Here is a 6,235-nt window from a genome sequence, read left to right on the forward strand (position 1 = left end):
TATCCATGCCTCTCTCGGATACGTAATACACACACATACCTCTCTAGGCCCTGCCAAATGCATCAACTACACATTCACACATGTTACGTCACGTACCCCATTGATCTAAAAATCCCTCTCTTCACGTTTATTTCGCATACAACATTCCTTTTGAATAAAGTGTGGCCAAAAAATTATTTTAGAATTTCTACATATATACAACATTACAAAGTTATATGGAGGAGTATGAACGCTAATTTGCATTGCATGGTGCCCACAATGATATTTATTCTGCACTGTGAATTTGTATATTTTTATACTATATACAAACTTAGTCATAATAAAGATAAACGAAGAGCATCTCTCTCTCCATCGCATACCCCCCCCTCTACGCCCCTTTCGTACGCACACAAACTATCTCCAGGTCCTCTAAAAGTAAGCCACCAGTACATTCACGCATGTTTCATCTTTCTCTCGCGATATATACAGTGACGATCATTGTATTTGAAGCGAAAGCACGATACATACATTGGACTTCAGAATCCACTCATTACGGTCACCATTTATGTTTTGTGGTTATTATACAGTCACGGGCTCACCGTACAGCTATGTATTTGCTCAAGACATGACTAGTTGACCAGTTAAACGCTCCACGTGGCACCTCTAGTGTTGCATCACATTATCTCACTACCATTGGGCCCACCTATCGGCTTGTATCTACTCTACATCTACACTCTTATAAAATACATAGTTGGTGATGATGGTGCGCCTGCCATCCTGCAATATAGGTCGTCCGATTTATATCTGACGGAGAGGAAGGAAACTATGGCAATTTTGCAAAAAGGTACTCACACACCTCTCCACATTTGCAAATAAGGCCTTCCCTCGTTCATCCTTTTCTCTCACAAGATAAACTAGTCATACAAATGCATCTTAATTTTAGGTGCAATGCACGGGCATCTTGCTAGTACGAATGAAACAAACGACAAAAAAAATATTGGACGGTGGTTCGAAGTCATGACCGCGGGCACAGCGGACAAAGTGGCCTTGTATTGGTATGCTGAGTCATCTGTTTTAACACACAGGAGCTGGTGTGGTGATTATACACAAACGCACGCATGCACACGAACTACATGCATGCAACACTCACACGAACACATGCAGCCACGCACGCATGCAACACTCACACGTACACACGCAACCACGCATGCATGCAACACTCACACGCACACACGGACGGATGCATGCACACACCAGTACACCACACGACCAACACACACTCTCATGCTCAAGTGCTCAACCTACACGTGCATGCGCACACATTAGGCCCTGACAGACACATACCCAACCAGGTGATTCCCGCACACGGGTTGGGTCTTGTCGCGCCTGCATAAATTTGTGTTTATCTGACCTTTTCCCTATGCGAGCTGACAGGTGGGACCCACAAGGAACATGGTCAATTTAACTAGTCAACATGGTGCCACACAGACTATTTGGTCGGTCAACAGAGTGCAATCCGATGCTGAACCATGAGCAAGTGACCGTATAATCACCGCAAAACGTATATAGTGACCGTAATCAGCTTATTCTGAAGTTCGGTGACCGTATTACGCTTTTCTCTCTGGAGGCCCTCCAAAACTACATCTCTACACGTTCTCGCAAGTTACATCTAACAGCTATGCAATATAGCACTACTATTATACTCTAACACAATAAATCATATGTGTTTTTAGTTTTACTAGATATCATATTATTACTTAATTATTCAGTCTGCATACATGAAAATTGCCTTTGAAATGTATGGCCAGTATCATCTACCGCGCGGGAAAAATCCCACCCTTTCCTGTTTAATCGGGTTTGTATCGATGGATTGTGCGAAACAGCAAAACTATAGTACTATATAGTACAAGTGACAGTTCACTGGGTCGTCGTGTCGTGTACTCCTTTGTCATAAGAGTGGAGCGCTCGCTTTCATAAATCTTCTAGTCCATTTCGCTGACATGTGGGACATCAAGCTACCAGGTCCACATGCCATACCGAAATACAGTGCAGAGCAGCCGGAGTGAAGCACCCTAGTCATGGCGTCGGCGTAGTAATGAGCAATGAGGCGTCAAATCACAAAGCTGCACCTTTCCCGCAGTTAAGTTGGAGGGACGAAGTAATAATGCTAAAAAAAGAAGTTGGAGGGACGAAGCAACCATCATTTCACTTGTTGCTGAATCCGCTTCTCCCTCATCTTCTTCAAGTTAACAACGTGTTGCTTCTGCCGTTGTTCTGCCTCATGTGGGACGCGGATCGGCTTGGTAAAGTACTGACACGTGGGACCGCATGTTAGCAAACTGCCAGGACAACGTCCTCTAAAAATAAGAAACCTCCCCCGCCATCCGCGCGGCAAAATCACCTCCTTTTACTAATCTTGATTCTATAATTTTTTAGATCAATATAATTGAGATTTGTATAGATAGCACACAGGAGCAAAACCAATTGGTACGGTTAAGGGCATCCACAATGTGTAGCCAAATGTGAAAATAGCTTTTGGCATTGTGGGAACCATTGTGGACGGTGCTGGCAAAGCCAAAAAGATGGAACCGAAGCTCCCTGATTGATTGATTGAAGGAATAGAAAAATGCAACATCTCTCCTCTTTCTCCCGTGCTTGGACGCATGTACAGTATAGAGCACAGAGTCTACTCCCCTGTCCCTTCTATCACAAATCACAAAGCAGTGAGGCGTCAAATCACAAAGCACGGACGAAGCAACCATCATTTCACTCTTCGCTGACTCCGCTTCTCCATCGTCTTCTTCGAGAAACCACCTCACCGCACTAAGCTGGACGGATGATGCTACTGTGTACTAGTAGTACTAGTACATTTACGCGTCCTTTGGTTCAACGGACTTCCTGGATGCAAATAAGGCGGTTGTCTCGGCTTGCAGGTGGCACTTGCGAACGACTTACTGTGGTCTCCCTCAATGGTGTTCTCCGTCGAACGCACTTCGCCAAACCACAACGTTCGAGATATCGTCGATGTCACCGCAACGGGGAAGGAAGTCAAATATAGTTACTACCTCCATTTTCTATACACGAGGCCAGTAATATCAAAATTACAATTCACAAAAGGCCACTAACACTAATAGAGGCAAAATGATGGGGGTTGCCTCGTACTAGCAACCAAGGATATTAATATGCCCTGCATGCATGCGGAAGTGAGAAGGTTGGCTTGCATGGCGCTGCATTAATCAAGCGATGAGGAGTGAGATGGTTAGCTCTTTGGGCTTTGGAGAAAAAAATATGCATTAATTGACACGTCAAACGAGGATTTGTATCGATTAATCCCGCGAAGGAAAACCTCGCCTTTCTTTTTTAACACTAGTACTCCTAGTACGTACGTACTTATCCTGTTTGGGTCTAGGCCTTGCATTGCCATACTTTGCCACACATTTTTGCCAAGCTTGCCTAATGTTTTCAAAATGAAAAGGAGGTACACTTGTGCACGGCTATCACGGTCGCACCGCACCCCCACACAGTCGCTCCTGCACGCCGCGGTCACACCGCACCCTCACACAGTTGCTCCTGCATGCTGCAAACCCAACCAAGGGAACGCACCCTCAATGACACGTGTTGTCGCATGTGAACAAACCAAACTCAGCCATCCTACCGCTGACACATAATTTTCGTTCATAGAGTTTGTTTATCCAACTGCATGTCGGGGAGGATCCGTACGCCCCGTGCGGTGGTCTGTTGGGGAAGAAGAAGAGGTGAGGAAGAAGAGTTAGGAGACGTAGGATATTCATCCAACCGCCTGAAATGGTAGACTGACCCAAATGATGAAAGTCAGGCGACTTGCATAACAATATATGTTTACACAGCAAAAGATCCATAAAAACAACAACATAAAGAAAAACTATCACTTCTTGTGGAACGAGACGGCCTTGTTGTCTTTGGCTGCCGGCGCGAACCATCCGTAGCTGCGGGCGCTCTGCACGGATGAGAGCACCGCCCGGTTCAAGTCGAGGACGTCCAGTTCCGCCTACAGGAGGGCCTCGATGGCGGTGGCATCCGCGCGCTCCGCATCGAGTTGAGCCTCCGCCGCCCGGTTCAAGTCCAGGACGTCCAGTTCCGCCTGCAGGAGGGCCTCGATGACAGCGGCATCCCCGCGCTCCGTGTCGAGTTGAGCCTCTGCCGCCCGGTTCATGTCTAGGATGTCCGGTTCCGCCTGCAGGAGGACCTCGATGGCAGCGGCATTCGCGTGCTCCGCCTCAAGTTGAGCCTCCATTGCCCAGTTCACATCCACGACATCCGGTTCCGCCTGCAGGAGAGCCTCGATGGCAGCGGCATGCGCGTGCTCCGTGTCGAGTTGAGCCTCTGCCTCCCGGTCCTCCTTTAGTATTTCCAGGTTGAACCACTGGTCCGCCTGCACCATGGGGGACTCGGACGCCGGCACGAAGTCAATGTCCATCATCTCATACCCATCGGGGGCCTTCTGTGCTGCGACCTCCGCCATGAACATTGGATCGACTTCCTCCTCCCCGTAGCTTGGCTCCAGAGAACTCGGGGATTGGCCCGCTGCAAAGCGAGCTTGGCAACGGAGGTCTGTGGCGCCGACCGCTGCCATGATTTCTACGCGGCGCTCCGGCGTCAGCATCTTGTAGTATGTGATCTTGCGGCGCACCATGGCTTTCCGGCGAACTAGGTGACGCTTGATGCGGGCTAGGGGGTCGAAAGGTGGGAGAATGGGCTGGAGATTAGGTGTGGTTTTGGGGCAGTGGCTGGAGTAGGCCGAGCTGCGAAGGTTCTGGTGTGAATAGTGGTTACAGTGACGACCGGTCAATCGGTTTTGACTATACATCGCTCTTGTCGCGTTCGCGTTGCACCCTAGCACGTTGGACCCTCCACGTCGCTCATCAAATGGAACACGCTTTGTCTTGTGTTTTCTCTCACTTGTGGGACCGCGGTTGAGAGTAAACCGACTTCCCTCCCCCTCCCCCGCCCGCGCCATTTATACTACCACTCCCTCTGTTTTATGCAGAGTAAATAATAACAAAGGGAGTATACTATGGATGAGGATCCCCTGACATGGCCGAACCCATTGAGTAACTAACATGCGGGGCCTAGCAAGCATGGGGTCCGCCAGTAAGTGACCGAAAGGGGGGTAAGGCAGGGATACCTATGTCAGAGGATCCACTTCCACTACTACTCCCTCCTTCCATTTACTATACAGGGCCTAATGCGTTTTTCGAGGCTAACTTTGACCAAATGTTGGAGTAATAATATATGACATGCAACTTACACAAAGCATACGGTCAAATTCGTATGTGAAAGGAGCTTCCAATGATATAATTTTCACATTATACATTTCATGTAGTATTAATCTTGTCAATAGTCAAATGCGGTTTTGAAAAACGCATTAGAGCATGGTTAATAATATAGCCAGCCGATGGCTATAAGGAACTGTCATGTCATCTATAGCCATCATCTATATGCACTCATACAGTAGTGTGGGCTATAAGGTTGGCTATTTCCGCAAAAAAATTGTAAGGTTGGCTATTGTATTAGTACTTTTTTCCATCTCCTCTCTATCTATTTCTTCATATTTATTGTATTTAACTAGGAATGCGTATATGGCTAGGCTCTTGCATTAGAGCTCACTCCCCTTACTTTTTCACATCTCTTTCCTCCACATAGGCTTTATATAAATGGAAGGAGGGAGTACTACTATGAGCACTGCATACTCTAGTAAAGATGTTGTCAGTACTCCACTAGTACTATTGGACAGGTAGCTTAAAAAAGTTACTATTGGACTGGCTATACGTGGCGAAATCCTAGTAGGAAGAGCATGCGCGAGAACAAGCACATTCACGTGGTTGAATACAAATTGGAAACCATCTCAAGTACAAATCTAGGAGTACGTACGAATCTAACAATATTGATTGGGCGTTGTTGAATGCTGATACTTTTTTCTGTAAGCTTGATCAAAGTAGAGATACTTTGACTACACATAAAACTTATATGTAAACTAGAAAGGATCGGAGGGAGTATATTGTACGTTCAAAAACGAAACGAACATTCAATACCATTTATATATGATTTGCGGATGCTATGATCACCGGTTAAAATTTTTGAATCCGCCTTAGGTATCACACATGCCCCCACTCGTTCTCTCTCGATTTCATCTCGGGGTCCGAAGATCGGTTGAAAGAGGACTAGGGTGGGTACAAAACGTTTGTTTCACTTATGAACGTACAATATACTCCCTCTG

This window comes from Triticum dicoccoides, chromosome 6B, assembly GCF_002162155.2.
Source record: "Triticum dicoccoides isolate Atlit2015 ecotype Zavitan chromosome 6B, WEW_v2.0, whole genome shotgun sequence".
NCBI lineage: Eukaryota > Viridiplantae > Streptophyta > Magnoliopsida > Poales > Poaceae > Triticum > Triticum dicoccoides.